Here is a 22,500-nt window from a genome sequence, read left to right on the forward strand (position 1 = left end):
TTCCCTGCCAAACCAGTCACTAATGCTTCTGTTGCTTTCCAAGGGGCTCCATTGCATTCCATGTATTACTCAGTCAGGATTGTCATTTGATTTAATCTCGCAAACCTCTTTTGGTCCCCTTCTCTCTGCTTCTGCCTGTCTCTCTGTCTCTCTCCTCTTCCATTCTGTCCCCCTCCCTCTCTCTTTCTTCCTCTGCTCCTTCACTCACTTTCTCTAACACACACACACACGATAGGCGAAGCAATCGATGACGTCACCCCATTGTTTCCTATGAGAATGCTCAGTGGTACATTTGATGATCAGGAAGTGTCATTTCAGAGTGTCACCATCTTGCTACATGGAGGAGTTTTTGGGAACATTGCATGCGCAGAGTGAGCTACTCTAGGAAGTGACGTTGTAGGCTAGCTCAGTGCTGCCCCCTCTCATGGAGTACATGAAGTTGGAGGCCGGCGAGGTACTGCAGGTTGCCATTAGCAACTTAATTATCCCTTTAACTTTGTCTGTGTGTAATTTTAAAGTAATTGTTTCCAGGACATACAATACCAGTCAAAAGTTTAGACACACTCTTTCAAGGGTTTTACTTTATATTTTCTATATTGTAGAATTTTTTATTTAACTAGGCAAGTACAGATTTGTACCTTGTCTTCTCAGAGATTTGAACTTGTAACCTTTCGGTTGCTAGTCCACTGCTCTAACCACTAGGCTACGCTGCCACCCCAGAATAATAGTGAAGACATCAAAACTATGGAATAACACATATGGAATCATGTAGGAAACACATTTTTTTTAAACAAATCTAAATATATTTTCAATTTCATAAGCTTCAAAGTAGCCACCCTTTGCATTTATGACAGCTTTGTACACTCTTGGCATTCTCTCAACCAGCTTCACCTGAAATGCTTTTCCAACCGTCTTGAAGGAGTTCCCACATATGCTGAACACTTGTTGGCTGCTTTTCCTTCACTCTGCGGTCCAACTCATCACAAACCATCTCAATTGGGTTGAGGTTGGGTTATTGTGTAGGCCAGCAAAGAATCCCCACACCATCACACCTCTTCCTCCTTGCTTTATGGTGGGAACCATATCCGTTCACCTACTCTGCATCTCACAAAGACAGGCTGCAATTTCTGAGGCTGGGTAACCCTAATGAAATGATCCTCTGCAGCAGAGGTAACTCTGGGTCTTCCTTTCCTGTGGCGGTCCTCATAAGAGCCAATTTCATCATAGCTCTTGATGGTTTTTACGACTGCACTTGAAGAAACTATCAAAGTTTTTTAAATTTTCCATATTGACTGACCTTCATGTCTTAAAGTAATGATGGACTGTATTTTCTCTTTGTTTATTTGAGCTGTTCTTCTCATACTATGGACTTGGTATTTTATCAAATAGGGCTATCTTCTGTATACCACCCCTACCTTGTCACAACACAACTTATTTGCGTAAACACATTAAGAAGGAAAGAAATTCCACAATTAACTTTTAACAAGGCACACCTGTTAATTTAAATGCATTCCAGGTGACTACCTCATGAAGCTGATTGAGAGAATGCCAAGAGTGTGCAAAGCTGTCATCAAGGCAAAGGATGGCTACTTTGAAGAATCTAAAACATATTTTGATTAGTTTAACACTTTTTTGGGTGCTACCTGATTCCCATATGTGTTATTTCATAGTTTTGATGTCTTCACTATTATTCTACAATGTAGAAGATAATACAGACAAAGAAAAATCTTTGAATGAGTAGGTGTGTCCAATCTTGTGACTGGTACTGTACACCTGGTGAAATAGAAGCAATTATTGGTTCCATGATTGTGTTCTGAAAAAATATGTTCATACACGATTATTGACCTTAAAGATCGCCATTTCCCATTCACTATAATGGTAGGATCATGTTTTCTTCAACTTGAAAACCTCAATGCAAGGGGGCAGTCGTTCTCCCCTGACTCACACACACGCACACATATCTCTTTTTCCCCATCACTCCATCCTTTTAGTGAGTACCGTGAGTGATGACATCACTCGGTGCCCCTGAAGCCAGGTGATGCTAGAAACATGTCTAGGTTCTACCTTCTACTGGAGGGAGGAGAGGAGGATAGGAGCGGAGGAGGAGAGAGTTGGGAAAGCTCCACGACCATTGGAAATAAAGAAGAAGGAGAGAGGAATTAGAAGATGAATTAGAAAAACGTTGCAGATGGACCATAAAGCTTGCAGGTGGTGAATGGTTACTGTAGGGGTGAGAGATGGAGTAAAGAGGTGCTAGAGGAGAAGAAGGAACCATCTAGAGGAGGGATTGGAGTGGATGTGGTGGCTGTGAGGGGCTGAGCTCTGATGAATATATCTGGATGTGATTATTATGACAGCAGTTATAAAACCATAAGGCCTGGCCCCACTTCCTGCTCGTGTTGATTTAAACCTCCCAGGCTCATAAATAATGTCTGATTAAGTGGCTGTGCCGCGCTGCGCCAGGTCTCTTAGCCCAATCTGCGTGTGTATCCCACATGGCACCCTGTTTCCCTACTTTCGACCAGAACCCTATGGGCTTTTGTTAAAAGTAGCGCACTATGTAGGGAATAGGGTACCATTTGGGCTTGAATGCTTCTGCCTAGCCTGGCCACTACATGGCCCTCAATGTGTTCCATATTAGCAGGACCACGTGGGCTTTTGAAGGATGGATTAATGGGTGGGGGGTGGAGGGGTACTACCAAACCATCAGACTCAAACAGCCCCCACCCTGCTCCATCCTAGAAGGAATGGATACCTCTGACGCACATACAGGTAGACTTATAGACTTATCCTCTGACTGTAATCAGCATACCTCAGCTGGGTTGACATGATATGGTGTCATACACCTGACAGCTATCGCAAGTATGTTAGGAAGCAGGATGCTACCACCGTCCCTTTAGTTTTCATCAATATTATTGAAGGATGTCCTCTTATTGACTGTGTGTCACCCCATGGCCTTATGTCCCAATGGGGCTAAAGTATACATTGGCCTAATTTCCGTCCAATATCCTCAGGGTCTCTTTTCCCTCCATATTCTAGAATAAAAGGAGCAGCGTGTGGGGAGTATTTGGGCACCTTTTCTCCCTTTAGTGGGATAGTATTCCAGCAGTTTAGATTAGCTGCCATGGGTTCCTTCAACACGTTTGTAAGTGACCCTCCAGCCCCCTCCTCCTGTCTTCACTCTCCTCCTGTGTGCACAGTGACCGAGGGGTGCGGCGGCGGTGTGTGTGTAATGCTGTGTTAACCTGTCCAAGGGCAGCATAACAATAACAAACAGGAGGTTACAGCTCTTCTCTGACCTCTGACCCTGGCCTCTCCTCACTAAGGGATTGATCAGTATCACACTACCACACAGGGACACAGGATCAGCCACAGCACACACACACATGCTCACGCGCACACATAAACACACAATATGAAATGGTCACTTCACTCCTGTGGAACCGAGTCTTTTCTAAATGGTGGAATCGCCAACCTCCCCGTGTGGGTGCCTCGGAACCAGGTATCTGCTTTCAATGATTCACCCCTTTTTATGTAGCTTTTTGTTCTTTAGCAAATCAAAGGGATTTACCTGGGAGATTTGAAGCTTCCTCATTGGTGTCTATCAATCAATGATTGACATCTTTCATGGCAGCAAGCTCCGCCAATGAGGGGATTCACAAACAGAAACTAGACTGCCCGTCACTGCCATTGTCTTACCCACAAGGCAATTCTCATGTCCGTATTTGGAAAGGCACGTCAGATGCATTTGAGACAAAAACAACTGAGGGACGGCTGAGACAGTGACATGCTGATTGGGACTGGACCATGCAGAGCCAGAAGACCCCAGGGTCTGATCAAACTCATGGTAAGAATACACCAACATCTATTTAGATCAGGTCAACTGGACATCACAACAAAGCCATGTAGAGTGATATATATGCTGAGCCTGACATTTTCCCCCAGAATTCTCATTCATTGTTGAGAGATACTCAGGTGACCTCAGTCAAAGGCCACAATCATTGATGGGTGCGTGCGTGTGTGCATGCGTGCATGCTTGTGAGTGCATTCGTGCATCAGTGTATGTGTTTGATGTTGGACCTGTGTGTTGTTCATTAATTAGAAATGTGTTTGTGGTTCTGTCTCCTGGACTTAGTTAAAGTGGACTTTGATCCCTATTAGTTTGCCTTTGACGACTCAAATGGCTTCAGCATCAGTAGCTATAAACGCCCCCCAGCCCCTCCTCCACTGATGAACAGATAAGATCGCTCTCCCTCTTCCTTATCTCTCTGTTTCTCTCCCCTTTCTCTCTCTCTCTCTTTCCCCCCTCTCCCTCTCTTTTTCTCTCTCCCCTACCTACCTCCTTGCCCACATGAATCCTTATGCCTAGGTTGAAAAATAGGGATATAATTTTCAACGGTATCTGTTTCCATGTCCTTTCAACATATACCTGAGCTTGACGTCTCCTTTCGGGCTTTGGGGTCAGAGCTGACATAGCAGGCAGCATTGGCCACAGACAGACTGACAGGGGTAAATGTGTGACAAGGAGAGGGGGTTGGAAGTTGTAATCTCTTGGTGCTTTAACTTGGTGCTTTATGTTCCCAATCCCAACCCAAACACCACATACCCTCAAGAACCAGCAAGCCTATCATTTTGCTGATGTGCCTTTGGTCTGGCAGATACTCACTCGCTCACTCATTAGTGCCCTTATTGTTAGTAGGCTTACCCATTATCGACTGCTAACTAATTTCAGAAAATAAAATGTCCAGAAAACACCGTTCCATAATATATGCAGTAAACTACCTGTTGAGTCCTTCATTGAGCAATAATATGCCAATGGTCAGTTGAACTTTGGGAGAATTATTGTCTCCCTGGCTATCTAGCACACCGATATTCCATGATTTCTCCTCTTAATTTGCAGTAAGGGCTTTTGATATATCCCGTGCAGTAGGAAGCAAGTGATATGAAGAATGTTGTGCAGTTATTGACAATAACGCAACTCTGGCATGCTGTTCTTTTGCAGGACTGTTAATGTATGGACAAATGATTCCTGGCCCAAACATTGGGCGCGTGTTCCAACCCTCATTACTCGACCTCCGCGGTTTTGTTGTTAAGTGGGCCGATCAAATTCGTAAAGCTCAGGAGCCCCTCTCCTTCCCCTCCTCCTTTTTCAAACTCGAATTGATTTTCTTGTTTGGTATGTTTATGTTATCATTTGTAAATCTTACCAGAAGTGGACCGTGAGGCACAAGGGGTAACTCATACACAGTTTAATGAAGTATTTACAGATAATTCCAAATGTCAAATACTTCTGCCCAATGACATAGTGCAGAGTGCTGACTCTAACAACTCTCTTTCTCCCTCCAACTTTTCTTCCTCTGCGTCTTTGGTCAGGCGGATTTTATTTCAGGTAAAAACGTATTCGGAGAAAAGAGGCTGCCAGGTTCATTGCACTTAGCGAAAGGAAAACAATCCTCTTTGTTGCATATCATAGCTCTCAAGGACTGAACTTTGAAACAGGCATAAGAAGATTACTGTTATTTGTGATATACCCAATTTCCATGAAAAGTAAAAACTGAAGTTTGCTCAGGGTTCGTACTAGATCGTTTTCATTGTATGCATACTGTAGGGTAAAGTAAAACTGAATCCAGCAGAAGCACAAACCTACCTTTGCTGCTGACGTTTTTTATTGTATCCTATCCAAACAGGTCTGTTATAATGGGCTTTATGTAGCCTACCGTCCTAGGACCTTCTGCACAATTGCTAAACCAAAACGAAATCCACAGCAATCGAATATTCTCAAAATAATACAATATATTTTTTCTGACTTTCATAAAATTATTTTTGAATTGATGATTACATATATATAAATATAAATAAATATAAATAAATACATAAATATATAAATAAATATATATATAAATATATATATTCAAATATAATTATATATATATATATATAATTATATTTGAATTACAGGAGCTTGCTACTGCTTCTACTTTGGTTGATCATCTCTGTAACAGATAGGCCTATTAAGGGCCTAGAGACATGACAATAAGCTCAGTATTTTTTTATTTTTTTTATTTTACCAGGCAAGTCAGTTAAGAACAAATTCTTATTTTCAATGACGGCCTAGGAACAGTGGGTTAACTGCCTGTTCAGGGGCAGAACGACAGATTTGTACCTTGTCAGCTCGGGGGTTTGAACTCGCAACCTTCCGGTTACTAGTCCAACGCTCTAACCACTAGGCTACCCTGCCGCCCCATTTAAACACATAGATGCCACATGTGGCTATGTGCAGAGTAAACAGTATTTGGTATGTTAACCATATGTATTAAACCACTGTATCTTGCTAGCATACCGTCGTGAGTCGAGTGGAGCGAATGTAAATCCTCCTGACAGCAGCGCTATAGCCCAGGAGGCGCTTAGTGAGAAATGGTGCTTCCGAGCAATAATGGACTCGGAGTCATGACCTCTGTATGGAAACAATTTGGACTGCGGCTGAAGGTGCGCTCCAACTGCCACTGCGTCTATTAGAATGTTGTTTGAAATATAAATTAATCCTAACCGGCAATGAGATACATCCTTTAAAAACAAGCCATTAGACACGCCTCTAGTTCACTCCCAGAAAGTCCCAGAAAGTCGCGGATCACTTGAAGCAGATTCATTCAAGTGAACTGTAATGTCCACATTTGATATTGTCGAGCTGTGCCCTTTATATTTTGGTATATTTCGATAGAAAGTTATCCAAATATACTTTGGTTGAAGACTACATAGGCAACTACTACTGGTCTATAATAATTATGTTTGTGAATGGTGTTTGGTGGGCTATAATCGGTGTAGAACAAGATTGGCAATGGATTTGAAGGTCGTGTTTATGAGTTATGAATTAATTTGACAACAAATCATGTGCAATCATTGGCCCATGTGATGCAAATATTGATGCCAACAATTGAGGGACCTGCCCATTTCCAATTTGAATCGTATGACATGCCTATTCCCAACTTGAATTGTGGCCTAATATATCATTATGAATTAAGATAGCCTACATTGCACCATTAACGTGGGTCAAGAATCTGGTTTAAGAAATTGGGGTTCTGTTAAATATGTATTTATTTTTTAAAGATGTTGTTTAATTGTCTGTTTTGTATTGCAACGTCAGCCATTCGTTTTGCATTAGTTTCCTTCGTCTCCAATTATAGATGATTTAAGCCATGGTTCATTGAGCAGTTATATTTTCGTTAAAGCGAGGATTTACCATGCTTAGACCATTTATTTACTGAATACTTAGCCTACATTTGACATGCATTAAATTAACTATTCCGATGAATTATTGTATAATTATTAATAGCTGTTGTTGTTGTTATTATTATGATTATGCCTCCTCGTTGTTGTGGTCGATTATTATTATTATTTATATGTTAGTTATATTATTATTATTATTATTATGAACTTATTTGTTCGAATTTAAATGGACCCCTTTGCTCTCCATATCGCCACTCAGCAGGGATAATATACTCCTTACAATATCACCATGTTAGAGGAATGTGTGGTCCCAGTTGTAGTTTATACTAAATTACCATGTTGGTGTTTGTGACCGCAGCGAGCAGTGGCCCTCCTGACGATTTTAATTCGCCAATAAACGTTTCACAGACTTCCTTGGCCTGTGGCTTTGTGCACAGCTCGATTGGCACCCCATGGCCTACTTTGGCCAGTCTATGTCCATTCAATGATTTATCCTTCAGGTTCGAAAAAGCCCATTAAAACCATAGGTTTATCCTATTGGTTGAAATGATGGAAGTCCACCAGGCACGGGTTAAGTCAGATGTTGTCTTTGTTTATTGGTTATAACTGTAACCTGTAACCTGTACATATACATAAACTGTAAATAGCCACATGTTAAATATAATAATTTATAAATATCACAACAGAAATAGTAGTATTTTATTAGTTTATATGTTAGACAGAAAATTACTATCAGTAGGCCTATTTATTCTTCCACCTCCAGGAAATAGTCGTGTCAGGTATTGGTTTGTGAATAGACAATATCATGTCTTCAATGCAAAAATTATTTCCATGCGCCCTTTATATTTCAACAACGTGTGCAATCCATTATCTTGCTATTCCATAAACCTCCACACAGTCGTGCTATTTCTACATGAAGTGACAGGTTTAACTATATTGGTGTCTCGCTGTCACTATACACTGAGCAAATGAGATGACCAATGAAAAACATAGGAAGCGTTAGCAGGCTATTTTATAGGAGCATACATTAACTTAATTACCATTTCGGTTCATTGCAGCGCTATTGTTAACATGTTGCACACACAACACACACATAAACTACAGTCATAACGGCGGTACTAATTCGGCATCAGGCTGACGTATTCCAGATGCATTCTTCTTTAAGTTATTCTGCTGACTTCTTGAAGTGAAATGATATTTGTGCCGGAGGTCTACGTCAAATCACCGGATCATTTCTTATCAAATCCTAGCAGGGACTTCAATGGGAAATAAATAAAAGACTGTTATTCTTATTTGGAGGCTGGAGTGACGCAATGGGCTCAGAGGGGCTTAGAATCAGATGACATCCAGTGACTGCTCCGTCTCAGTCAGCTCGTCCAGGAGGCTCATTGGAGCTCGGTCCTTCTGTGCATGCAGACCTCCCAGCAAGGCCTCTCCTCTCTCATCCCAATGTGGGTCTATTTGTATTGGCACCCAAGATAAGGCTTTCATTTTACCCTGGGATGTTGTGTGCTCAATTGCCCTAACTGCTTCATATTTACTATCATATTTTACAAAAGCTTTAGGGATATTTCGTCTTGTAAATGATTGAAATGCTTCTTTCTCATAGTTTTTTTTCTATTGGGGCTATTGTCGATATCAATTTTTCATTGTTTCACGGCATTCTAAAGTTTCCCGCTAGTTTGAGCTCCCTGCTACTACTGCCTCCCTGCCTCTGAGCAGTCTTATACTTTTAGATTCCCAGTTTCCAAGAAATTCAAAATAAATAGAGTGGAGTGAGTGCAGGAGAGACGCAAAGGCAAAGGAGTCCCCAATCAGTGCTCAATTATTTAGAAGAACCAAAACAGCTATGGAATGGCTGCTTTGCACGAGGTGAAATGCACATCAGTGAGCAAAACATTTCGTTGAATAAATACACGGAAGAATATTCACACATAGATCCTATTTCTCCACTTCTTCTCTCCCCACATAGTCCTAGCACTGAAACGAAATGTGTTAGAGAATTGTATTATCCACAGGTTGAATATGCTATCCATTTTATGTTTTAAATGGCTATGAAAATGAGGGATTTAATCATTAGCGACATAATAATGAAATGCTCATACAGGTCACCGCTCAGTCCAATTATTCTGTACAGGCCTATTTATTTTTATTTATGTGATAAGACCTATGAGATTATTTAAATAAATATAGTTGAATTGTTAAAATCCTAATCGTGTTTTAACCATTCACCTGTGCCCAAATGCATGCATTATGTATTGCTTTCTTCTTCCTTGAAAAACGTCTGCGAAACAATTCAAACTGTAGGTATTCAGCAGTTATAAAATATTTAGTTATTTAATTTCATCTGACTTTAGGAAAATCCTTGTGATAAATTCCGGTAAGCACCTTTCTACAAGGCAGCTAAGTTTTATGACAAGCGCCTTTAATGGGGCGGCAGATAGCCTAGAGCGTTGGACTTGTAACCGAAAGGTTGCAAGTTCGAATTCCCGAGCTGACAAGGTAAATATCTGTCGTTCTGCCCCTAAACGGGCAGTTAGCCCACTGGTCCTAGGCCGTCATTGAAAATAAGAACTTGTTCTTTTACTGACTTGCCTAGTTAAATAAAGGTAAAACAATTTTTTTAAAATAACATAGCAATTAAACGTATCGTTTGATAGGCAGCCTAATACAGTTTTAGTCATATTTAAATATGTTCTTAAGTAAATGATAAATGAACTCATATTCCGTGTCAGACAAAAATAGGAATTATATTCATAAGAATAGTAGGCTATAAATGATTTATAGGCTCTATATCAATAATAATATTTGATGATGATGAAGATAAAATATCACATTCTATAGGCTACCAAATAAATTATTTTCGATAACACTTATTTCACTTGTAAGGACATTGCCATTTTGATTGCCAGTTTTTCTAGAGACATTTTAAATGACACGTCTCTGTCGTTTAGTGGTGCGTAAAGAATATTTCTCCTTGTGACAAGAAAATACACACAGATTGCTGCGTAAAGTGACGCTTCGTGCCAAGCCTTCGCTTTTTGTCCATTTAATTAAACGGCTCGTTTTGACATATAAATGAAGATTACCTCTAATTTTCTATTTGAAAGGGGAACATTTTTAGGTTAAGTTAAAACCATTGGTCTAACAAATTACATATTTTCCGAGGTCACGTCGGCCACAGTGTAGCTTTAGGACTTTTAAAACTCTGCCGGTTCTTTATATAAACTGAGGTCGAGCATTTCGCGCCCCAAAATGTTCTCACTGCAGAAAAAAAATATTTTAAAGATCACTTCAGAAAATGGAGCAGGAGTTTAGCGCACTGTGTTAAATGTTTTAATTATACCATCCCCTTACCATTTGCAACCCCCAACTCGTTAACACACACACACACACACACACACACACACACACACACACACACACACACACACACACACACACACACACACACACACACACACACACACACATATTCCCACAAACACAAACATATAGGATACGGAGAGGGAGATGGCATGTGTTCATATGCCTGCCCCCAAAGACACACGTTGATAAATCGGTCTATAATACTTTTACAAATCAATTATAAAGTTGGCAATTGTCTGGACAAAAGTTATACATTCAAATGTTATTAGTTCCCAGAAGCGTTTTGAGGAAACTTTATGCACAGACCTGACAGTGTTCTCTCGCCCACGCACTGCTACATCATCGTCATTAACATATTTAATATTATTGACGAATGAGCTACGCGCATCGTCTGGTGTTTCACCACTATCCCTCCACGCACCCCAGCGCTCATCTCGTGTATTCTGCACGGAGAACACTGCGATCAGCAGAACGGTTCCAGAACTGCCAACTGTCGACGTTCGCGAGCTGTTAATAAACCTTCATTTGAGTGCTACAAACAAGGTAAGGTTCTGCGGACCCACTCATATCCAGTTTACTTGTAATTATATTGAATTGGACAATTTAGAGTTTTATGGATGTGACTTAGGGAGAGGGGTTGGCAAAGGATGTTAACAATGTGACTTAGTTGGCAAAGATAACACTGTAACCACAAACGACACGATTCCAAGTTGCCATCTCTGGCACTTTAAATCATTTTTTAGCCCAGCTACCAGTCTCTACCAGCTCTCGGCTGCTGCTGATCAGTCTTGCGTTCATTCGGAGACGATAATTGGATCAGTTTTGTCTGACCTTTATGTCATGATGTTTTGACGTCATTGGGCCCCCACTTAAAAAACGAATGTGACCCAAGCGTTTTCACAATATTTCTAATCTCCAGAGACTGTCTAATCGATTCCTTAAATCAAAACGCCAATTGTTATTTCATGCATTACGAAACACTGCAAAATGTAATAGGATGACCAAAAGTAGCGTTTGGGACTGCATTAAATATTGCTGCATGCGCCACTGTATCTCCTATTGCCCCCTATTGCCCCCCCCCCCCCTCTCTCTTTCTTTCTGAGACTGACTGGCTTGCAGGCACGCACGTGGACCCTCCGGGACCCTCTCGAGCCTGTAGACTCAGTTATCAAGTAGGCTAAGCTTTGCATCTCGAAGACATTAGTAGCATCATTGTGGCTGGTCCTCACATGTACTGGCATTCCGAGTTTTTTTGCGACAGTTGCAGCTAAATGGACATTACCCTGGCATCTAGACTCCCTTTAGCATTCACATGCAGTGTGAAATCTTTTGCAAATGTTTCGAAGTTTTGACTGTGTTAATAAAAACAAAAAAATTCAGGTATTTTTTTTTATTGTGCATGCATACTCCTTCAGCCTACACATTACATCATTCTTTAAAAACATTATTTATAGGCCTAATATCCAATTTAATCCGAGGGATTGGAGTCTTGCAATGACACCGAAAGTAAAGGCGCAGCTAAGTGAGCCCTTCCATATTGCCACCGTGCCAACCATAAACTGATATGCTTACGTTTTCACCTACCATCACACAATGTGGTATCGAAAGTGACCTTAGGCCACAACGAAAGTGGAACCGAGCTCATCAAATATTTAGGACTGACAGTTTGGTGTGGCCCTCTCTTTGTACTGCAGTCACGACGACCTGGGGAGAGCCGTTCATTCGTTAGACCGTTTGGCCTCGTTATTTATTAAAAGCCGGTGACATCTGTCGATAAAGAATGTAGTTTATTATGCAATGATTTCCCATGACAGCGCACTCCTGCTGTATTTACACAAGATATTAATAAAACAGACATTCAAAGACAGACAGAGACAGGGACAGCTACAATAGTTGCACGTTTATTAGACTACTGATGTCTTTGTTGAGCATGGAATTAAATCTATAGTCCTTTCTGTTTCATCTGCATTCCTGATAGGCTAACTATTTATTGTTAAATAGGCTATTATCAGTAATAACAATTTGTATCTGGCACAACAGCATATGTCCTGATTTAAATAGTAAAATGTATTTTAAAAACTTTTCATATAAAAGTTAACCTACTGACAAAGGCACACATTGTATCCGAAATCAAATATGTGGGAATGGCGATGGCGCACAGTCTCACATCCAAATCAAATATTTGAAAGGGAAAAAAACAAGTCAGTGCAGAATATTAGAGTTTGCAGCGAGACAAGAAATGCTCATGCTGAGGAATAGGCCAAATTACTTTTGACGCCCCTCCCCTCTCCCCCGCGCTTGCTTTCTTCTTTCTCCACCCCTCTCGCCTCCCTCTTTTGTGAACCCGCTGTCAGTTAGCGCGCCCGTTGGCACGGGAAAGATTGAAAGTGACACGCAGATTGTTTTGCGCGAAATTGTGACTGTTCTATCGAGATTTCTTCAGTTAACACCTTCTCTTTGTCGCAGACATTTTGATTTCGGTCTGTTTTGCTTGAGCGACTTGGTTGTTTTGCCTGTTGTTCACTTGAACATTTTCCTTATGATGCGTTTTGCGTTTTCCTTGTTCCCGCCGGTGAAGAAGCCACGAGTTCAGAAGAGGACCGATTTGTGGCTCGGTCGTGTCTAACCGGGGACGACAGGACACAACGTGCGATCAAACGACTCCAACTGGCCGGTTGACAAGTTTATCTGCCCCGCGAGACGCAGCGGCTCGAGCTCCAGCAAGATCCCCGCGCACTCAGCAAGCAAACCTCGACGCACTGGTCTCGAGCGAAAGAGACACACACTCTCTCTCTCTCTCTCTCTCTCTCTTTCTCTCTCTCTCTCTGAGGCGAACACCACTCTCACACAGACAATAAACCAACGCACATTGTCTACCTTTGTCTCCCATCTCTCTCGGACTCGCTCACATCCAGCGCTTGGGGCACGAAGTTGTGTCCACCAGCACAGACTCCAGCGGATCTCTGCCGGTCGTGGACCCGACGCAGCCCAGCCCTGGATTCAATAATTTTAATCAATGGACAGAGCCTCCTCAACGGCCAGCAGAGGTACAGACACCCCATAAACAGTGAGTACTAGTCAGAGGTGTTCCGTAATGACTAACCTGACCGTTTCCATCGATTTCCCATTCATTGTAATAAGCCATTAATCTTGTGTTTCTTCTGACAACACAACACATCAGCAGCAGCGGTGTTATGCAGTAATGCAGTCGATTACGAGAAAGAGAAATCACTTGTTGCATCTAGGGGTAAATAGCCTATCTGGGGTTATAGTTGATTATTTTACCTTCAGGTGTTAATTGAAAAGTACAACATAGGCCTAATAACAATTTCGTTTACAGTGACGATTGCTATAATGGCTGATAGGCTGTAGGCTATTGGTTTCAAACTTTATTAATAGGCCTGTAGCATATCCTATCTCCAATTCATTGTTTTGGTCAGTTAATCCCCATAACAATGTAGGCTATTTGGACACAGCTTTCATCACCAGACAAAACGATCTATTATAATGTATTATTATTAGTATTATCATTATTATGCCTATATTATTAGTCCAATGTGATAATGACAATGATGACAATTATTATTTAATTAGCCTACTGATTAATAATAATAACTAACCATAACTCATGATTATCATGCCATTTCCATAATAATGATTTCACATAGGCTACATGTGGGTTATTTAGGCCTATCATTCTAGTTCACCTGATTGATGGTACCCGTGCGTTAGAAAGGTCAAAGGGAACGTCTTGGGGAAAACATTTCTAGCTATGTATGTGGTTTCTTTTTTTCATGATTATTTGACAACTTTTTTCATTTGGGATTGCACATTTCCAGTTGATGAAACGGTAACGTCTACTTTTTTCATTTGGGATTGCACATTTCCAGTTGATGAAACGGTAACGTCTTCATTTTTGAGTAATAAAGTGGAAACAGTTACTTTGATAACTCCATGTGTGTTGTAAAGTATTATACTTATCGTAGGCCTATCAATCAAAAATAGGTCATGTAGACATAGATTCCATTTTCTTTCTGTGCTTCCGTTGGAATCATTTTTCTAAAGAATATATTCAGTGTTCATAAGAATGTATCAATAGAAATATCTCATTCAGAGTAGAGTTGACCCTATGTCACAACAAGGTTTATCTTTACCCTTTTTATCTATCTTTAATGCAAAAGTTTCCAAACAAATCATGAATGAACTTTCCTGCGTAGGCTGGGTTGCACATGCTATTCCAGCATATCCACTGTTCCATTGTTTGAGAGAATAACCTGTAAATTCACCGATTGTCTAAGAGACCTGCTACTACTCTCGCCAACGTGCGTGTTTGTCCCAATATGGAACATATTTATTTAAATCTGTCTGTCTGTCTGTCTGTCTGTCTGTCTGTCTGTCTGTCTGTCTGTCTGTCTCTGTGTTCATTTATGTTGTCTTTTACTTTTAACATTAGATTCATATTTAACCTAATTGAAGATTTTTATTTAACTGTTGTTTTAGGAAAATCACACAATACACTGTGTCACGATTAGCATTTTTTTGCACGTCTCTATAACATTTAAAATAATGAGCGAGCCATTACTTCTTGAAGTTGGAAATTAACAGCCGAGTTTTGAATTTAGAATTACGTTAATTTCCACTCATGAAGTTAAGCCTACTGAAAAGATAAATATTAACTCGTTCATTCATTCTTTAAATAATGTAATCAGTTAGCGTGAATTAATTGTATTTTCATTTGATGGATATTAGCCGATATTATTTGAAACCTATTTTAAATATAATCAAATGTATTCTAATTCATCCAATAGGTTAGGCCTACATGTGATAATACGAGTAATAATTCCGATCTTTGCCTTCTAAGCACCCTTATAAAACCTATATGCCAAAATTCGTTGGTATAGATTATTGAATAATAAAGAAGCACTTTCGATTGATCTGCCACTATCCTCATAGGGTTTCTGAATCATTTTCACAGACCCAGTTTGCTTCTCTCACCTTGGTTAGACTGCGAGGTAGCAGCAGAAGCCTGTCGTTTCCTCTGCAGTATTAAACGATTTGGTAACTTGTCTAACTAACTGTAGGTCACTGTAGAAGCTCTAAGAAGAAGGCGTGGGTAATAGGCTATTTATTATATTTAAATCGTATAATGTATGAATTGATTAGTGGCATAATAAGCACGTTATGGTATATGGGAATATATATTTCATATCTGTCTAATATTCCATAGCTACTTCGATCTCCTGTAGGTTACTAGGCATAGCTTGCTTTTCGCTAATACAACCTCCACCAATAGCCTACTAACGAGAAAAGCTTGGGCATATAGACTGATAATACTTGATCGTAATGCAGCAAAGTTATAAATGCCACTGGCAGTAGGGACAGTGTATAGGCTAGCCAATCTCATTTTTACAGAGGCGGGTCACCTGATCCTATCCTAAACAGAAGGCCTCTGACTCAAGTCTCTGCACCGTCAGGTCAAGGGCACAGACGAATTATACGAGTTTTTTTGTGTGAGACATAGTCAAAAGGCCACGCCACGGGCAGACAAACATGCAATTCTGACAGGAGGCGACCCTTCAACCCAAATGTTGCTTAATTAAGGTCTACATTTTCTCCTGCAATCAATACGTGCAACATGCGATCAGGGATTGAAGTAATGCGTTTTAGCATAAATGGGAAACGGTCGCTCCCACCATTATGTCAAAAACAATAGTTGTGGCAATAGTTTTAAATGCTACTTAAAGCTATTCTTATTAAGTTCCAAACTCTCAAATAAATACGTAGATTCAAAACCCAGTGATCAGCTCCCGAGATTAAGTTACACAGAGACTGACTGTGCTCGGCCTGGAAAGGCCCACAACCAGTTTACTCAAGTAGTCTACATTTATTTAATTTTGGGGAGTAGCTCTGGCAAATGCATGTAGGCCAATTCTAGTACAGTAAAGAAAGGAATCAGGAATGTTCGTTTTATTGTTGCCAGTTGCCAACAGTAAGTGGGCTAGAAGCATTATTTTCTTACACATGTCATCATCGACTATTTTCCTGTCTATCGTATCTGTTTGAGTAAACAGAGCCCCGAAGCAGTCCAACAAAATTCTATGCCAAGCCCAAAGAAAAATTCATTCGTTTCAGCTCTTAAGATGTTGCCTTTTTGTCAGTCACACCAGATCTCATTCTGTTTAAAATGTGCCTAGATGTTGCGATTTTGGCACAGTGCTCACATTTTATCGGCATTGGACAGGAATTGACCATATAGCGTGCGCAAATGCGTATCATAACCGAGGAATAGATGAAATAGAATAGATGGAAAGCCGTGACTTTTCGCAGGGCGTTTTTCTCCAACCATTACTCATATTTCGCGCTCGAGTTATGGGAATTCATAACTGTAATATGTGTCAATTCATGAAGATAATTTTAAACGGTAAACCCTGAGTTATTATAGCCTACGTGTGTCTACCCAAATGGAAACGATATCCAGTTAGCTTATGGGGCTGCAGGGTAGCCTAGTGGTTAGAGCGTTGGACTAATAACCGGAAGGTTGCAAGTTCCAACCCCCGAGCTGACAAGGTACAAATCTGTCCTTCTCCCCCTGAACAGGCAGTTCCTAGGCCGTCATTGAAAATAAGAATTTGTTCTTAACTGACTTGCCTGGTTAAATAAAGGTAAAATATATTTTTTTTTACAAGCGCATCTTTGAACATTTGAAGTCAGAGAAACTTCAAATTATTTCTGCTTAACTTTCTCACTCCAGAAATACGGTATCTGCTATCTACAGTTATTGAAATAATTTCAAAAGATCAGAAGCATATCAGAATCTACTGGATACTGAATGTGGACGTTTTGGGCATACAAGACAGGATTCACTCATTCGTGATGAAATAGGAACATAACCAAATGCGTCAAAAGCAGCATGCTATTAACGAGTCTTGACACCGCTGCATTTTTGCGCCATCCCTCCCCTCACTCCACCCTGCACTGATGAAGGTTAACTTATAAACAGCAGGAAGCCATTATTTTCAATTATTTTGTTTGTCACAGTTTCTTGCCCTTTTAACTTGGTCTTTGTTGTGTTCCAATCCATCCTTTCTTTTTATGACTAATTTTAAGACAGACGCTGTAAATGTGTTTCACAATGACTGCTCATCTCATCCCCCTTTTCTATGATATCCTGTTCTCTTCCCCTCTTCCCTCTCTCCCTGTTCTCTCCTCTCTCTGTCTATGTTTCCTGTGTGAACCCATGCTATCTGTGTTCACATATCAAGGGTGGGTGTGTCTATGCTATTAAACAGCAGATTAGATATCAGCAGGGATGGTCTATGGGGAAATAGAGGGCACACTAATAATGACTTTGTATTTAGTCTTTGCCACTTCTCAGGGCAAATGATTGTGAGTTCGATTCCCGCTGGGGCCACCCATATAAAAATGTATGCATTCATGACTCTATGTCACTTTGTATGAAAGTGTCTGCTAAATGGCATATATAAATAAAGGACTGGACATACAAGTGCATTTTGGTGTCATAGTTTTAACCAAAGACTTTGACTATATCAACTGTATCTGAGCCACAGCCATTCCTGGTAGTGTGAGTCTGGTGCGAGCTGCCGCTGCGGTGGGACTGAGTTGAGTTAGCTTTGGCATGTAGTGTGATGTAGGTAGCGGGGTTGTTACTGTGTAGTTTATCTAGTGGCCGTGGCGTTGGCCCGTCGCTGCAGTCCACACAGCACATGATACACAGCACCTCAGGCTACGGTGTGTGAGACTACTGTCGTCACAGTGAATGTGTGTGTGTGTGTGTGTTCCCAGGCTGTATTATTCAGAGGGCTGGCTTGGGGTCCCATGTGTGTGCCTGTGAGTCAGTGTGTGGTCCTTGGAAGTGTCAAAGCAGCCAGCCTGTGTTGTGTGTGTGTGCTGGCTGCAGTTTGTGTGTTTGTGTGTTTGTGTGTAGATGCATTCGCGCATATGTGTGTGTGTCTGTTTACGTGTGTGTGGGTGCGCACAAGGGGTGGGGTTATAAAGTCCTGCTGTTAACTCTTTATCTTTTATTATCAAATGAGATGTTTATGAGAGAGCTAAACATGTTTGCCAGAAGGGCTCTCGCCCTCTCTCCCCCCTCTCTTTCCAACTCTCCCCCTCTCTCCCCCTGCCTCCAACTCTCCCCCTCTCTTTTCAACTCTCAACCTTTCTCTCCAACTCTTCCCCTCTCTCCCTTTCTCTCCAACTCTTCCCCTCTCTCCTCTTCTGTCTAACTCTTCCCCTCTCTCTCCCCTTTTCTCCGACTCTTCCCCTCTCTCCCCTTCTGTCTGACTCTTCCCCTCTCTCCAACTCTTCCCCTCTCTCCCCTTCTCTCCAACTTTCCCCCTCTCTCCCCTTCTCTCCAACTCTTCCCCTCTCTCTCCCCTTCTCTCTAACTCTTCAGTCAATTGAAATAAATTCATTAGGCCCTAATCTATGGATTTCTCATGACTGGGCAGGAGCGCAGCCATGGATGGACCTTGGAGGGCATAGGCCCACCCACTTGGAAGCCAGGCCCACCTATTGGGGAACCAGGCCCAGCCAATCAGAATTAGTTTTCCCCCCACAAAAGGGTTTTATTACAGACAGAAATACTCCTCAGTTTCATCAGCTGTCCGGGTGGCTGGTCTCAGACGATCCCACAGGGGAAGAAGCCAGATGTGGAGGTCCTGGGCTGCCATGGTTACATGTGATCTGTGGTTGTGAGGCCCGTTAGACATACTGCCAAAGTCTCTAAAATGACCGAGGCGGCTTATGGTAGAGAAATTAATATTCAATTCTCTGGCAACAGCTCTGGTGGACATTCCTGTAGTCAGCATGCCAATTGCACGCTCCCTCAAAGCTTCAGACATCTGTGGCATTGTGTTGTGTGACAAAACTGCACATTTTAGAGTGGCCGCACATGTGTGATGATCATGCTGTTTAATCATCTTCTTGATATGTCACACCTGTCAGGTGGATGGATTATCTTGCCAAAGGAGAAATGTTCACCAACAGGGATGTAAACCAATTTGTGCACAAAATTAAAGAGAAATAAGCTTTTTGTGCTTATTGAAAATTTCGGGGATCTTTTATTTCAGCTCAGGAAACATGGGACCAACACTTTACATGTTGTGTTTATATACAGTACCTATTTCAGTCCAAGTCAGGCACTGTATATATATATATATATATATAAAAATATATATATTTGTGTTTTGTCTGTCTATATATATATCACATTGTGTTTATTGTTGTTTTTGTGGTGGTGGTGCTACAGTGTTAGTATAGGTTCATGTCAGGCCAAAAGCTTGGTGCTTGTGAGGAGGAGCTATCATATTAATACACAGTCAGGGGCCAGACTCTCCAGTGCTACCATTTTGGTCAAATATTCTCCTAAATATTTTGCTGTGTTACCTGGGATGTTAATTTGGGAGCACCAGTGCCCTCAGACAACATTTAGTGTAACAGAAAGAAAGGAAAAGGGATGTGCTTCTTCAGGAGATGAGCTTCAAAAGTAGCTAGGATTCATATAGGCCCAATGTAGGCTACATCTCCATTTTAAAAATACATTTTTCTGGTGCTCCTTAAACCTGTATTTACTTATTCCTGGCAATTCTTGTCATTAATACTTTTAATATTTTTTAATGTGCTCCTAAATGTATTTATTTGCTCCTATTTCTTAAACTTAGGAGCACATGTGCTTCTTGTAAGAAAATGGCAGCGTAGAGCCCTGCCAGTGATGAGAAGCATTCTGACAATCCCTACTCCCCAGTACACACACACACACACAAACATACAGAGAGAGACTGATTTTAATATCCCTCTATCCATCTTTTATCTCTGTCATAGAGAGCAGCATTAGCCAACAGTTTGATAGCCCTGCTGTAACACAGGGCTTGCATCTCAAATGGCACCCTATTCCCTATGTAGTGCACTACTTTTGAGTAGGGCCCATAGAGATCTCATCAAAAGTAGTGCACTATATTTGGAATATGGTGCCATTTTGGACATACCCCAGGTGCTTATTGGAGAATAGAGCTTTGCTGAGTGTACGTTCAGTAATGTGATTAATCTAATCGTTCCTGGTAATATGACTAATAATGTGTCATAAGCCCTTCTCCCTTTCTGCTTTGCTTGTCTGTGGTGGAGCCTTTCATGAATACAGTCTATCACACTGTGATAGATAGGCTAGAGTGGTACAGGCGTTGTGGTTTACTGCAGGGGGCTATAGGCATGGCGGCAAAGAGCTACTGTAAGTTTGTCTCTGTGGAGTTTGAGCCTTTCTCTTCTTTTCTTCCTCTGCATCTCCATGGCTTATGTGTTGTCTGTTGTTTCATTTACTTTGTGTTTTATAACTGTTGTTTCATTTACTTTGTGTTTTGTCTGTTGTTTCATTTACTTTGTGTTTTGTCTGTTGTTTCATTTACTTTGTGTTTTGTCTGTTGTTTCATTTACTTTGTGTTTTGTCTGTTGTTTCATTTACTTTGTGTTTTGTCTGTTGTTTCATTTACTTTGTGTTTTGTCTGTTGTTTCATTTACTTTGTGTTTTGTCTGTTGTTTCATTTACTTTGTGTTTTGTCTGTTGTTTCATTTACTTTGTGTTTTGTCTGTTGTTTCATTTACTTTGTGTTTTGTCTGTTGTTTCATTTACTTTGTGTTTTATAACTGTTGTTTTGTTTTCATTTATATTTGTCTCTGTTCTTAGTTACAATGTTTCTCCTCTACTCTACTTTTTCTTTGTGTATCTTCCTGTCTGTCCTAATTCTAGCTCTGTTACCCCTTAGGCTCGTGGCCAACCCTTTTTTACCCTGACCCGAAGTAGAACAAAACACAACCATGTTTTTTTCACATCTCTAATGTCTCCCATTTATGAAAGGGATGATTGTGAAAAAATATTTTACTGCAAAAGTGATTCAATTGATAGATATTGTTTTCCTGTAATGTGGTTATGCTACCATGTGCTTGTGTTGTGAAACACATGAACACACATTGAAGAGCTAGTTGACTTTAGCTATTCAAACACAAGAGGCATGGCAGTGCCACTCAAAGCCCTAGTTATACCAAGAGCCACATGCAACCCTTTTAAAGACCCAGTAACACAATACTAAATGAACCACAACAATTTATATGCAGGAAAAGGTGTTTGAGTGTAATTATGTTGGCCATATTAGATTCAGAATAAAATCGATTTACATGAAAAAAGTATTCATGGGCGTGAGTGTTGTACACAATTCTGAGAAGAAAAAAAAAACACATTTACAAAATTCATATTTACATGTGATGTGACAATGTCTGAGCCCACTTGTTTTCCTTAGAGCCAATTACAATAGCCACAACGTCAAAAGACGTGCAACTGGATGTGTTTAAGTCAGGCAGGACCAGGCCTTGTAAGGTCAGCCACCAGAAAGTAAAGCTTACATTCATCATAAATATTCATAGTTGATAATTCCACCTATTGTATCTCTGTGTTTACAGGCCTACATTTCCTAGATGTATGAAGATATCCTAATGATGTTTGTTTGTGTATATAGGGCAGACAACTGACTACTTGTATTCCACATTTTAGCAATGTCAGAGCTTGCAATATTGGGTTAAATTAGTTTGTGGCTCACCCCAGTCCAGCCAGGCTTTATTCAGTACTTTTTGAGTTTAGGGGGTGTGTCACAATATCTATCAATGTTGTTACTTTTGCGCAAAACTCTTTTTCCACAACTATCTCACAACTATCTCTCTCTCTCACACACTATCTCTCTAGCATGTGCGCACCTACTCTCAATCTTTCTTTTAGTATCGATTTCTCTCTCTCTGTCTCTCTCTCTCTGTCTCTCTGTCTCTCTCTCTCTCTCTCTCTCTCTGTCTCTCTCTCACACTCCATATAGCTTCTGTTTGTAAGTACACTTACATCAGTTGTAC

General features: G+C 40.7%; 1 protein-coding gene across 6 annotated transcripts in view; it reads left to right on the forward strand.

The window, feature by feature from the left end:
* Positions 1-11,009: 11,009 nt before the first annotated feature.
* LOC110504295 (DNA-binding protein SATB2) overlaps positions 11,010-22,500 on the forward strand; it is a 66,396-nt gene continuing 54,905 nt past the window's right edge. For 5 of the 6 annotated variants that reach the window (XM_036974636.1, XM_036974638.1, XM_036974639.1 and 2 more), the window contains exon 1: positions 12,933-13,660. The gene's annotated coding sequence lies outside the window, so the exon portion shown is untranslated. Of the gene's footprint in view, positions 11,137-12,932; positions 13,661-22,500 lie in introns of those variants that run through there. The other variant, XM_036974637.1, reaches the window with a different exon arrangement.

The sequence above is a fragment of the Oncorhynchus mykiss genome, chromosome 3 (genome assembly GCF_013265735.2).
Source record: "Oncorhynchus mykiss isolate Arlee chromosome 3, USDA_OmykA_1.1, whole genome shotgun sequence".
Classification (NCBI taxonomy): Eukaryota; Metazoa; Chordata; class Actinopteri; order Salmoniformes; family Salmonidae; genus Oncorhynchus; species Oncorhynchus mykiss.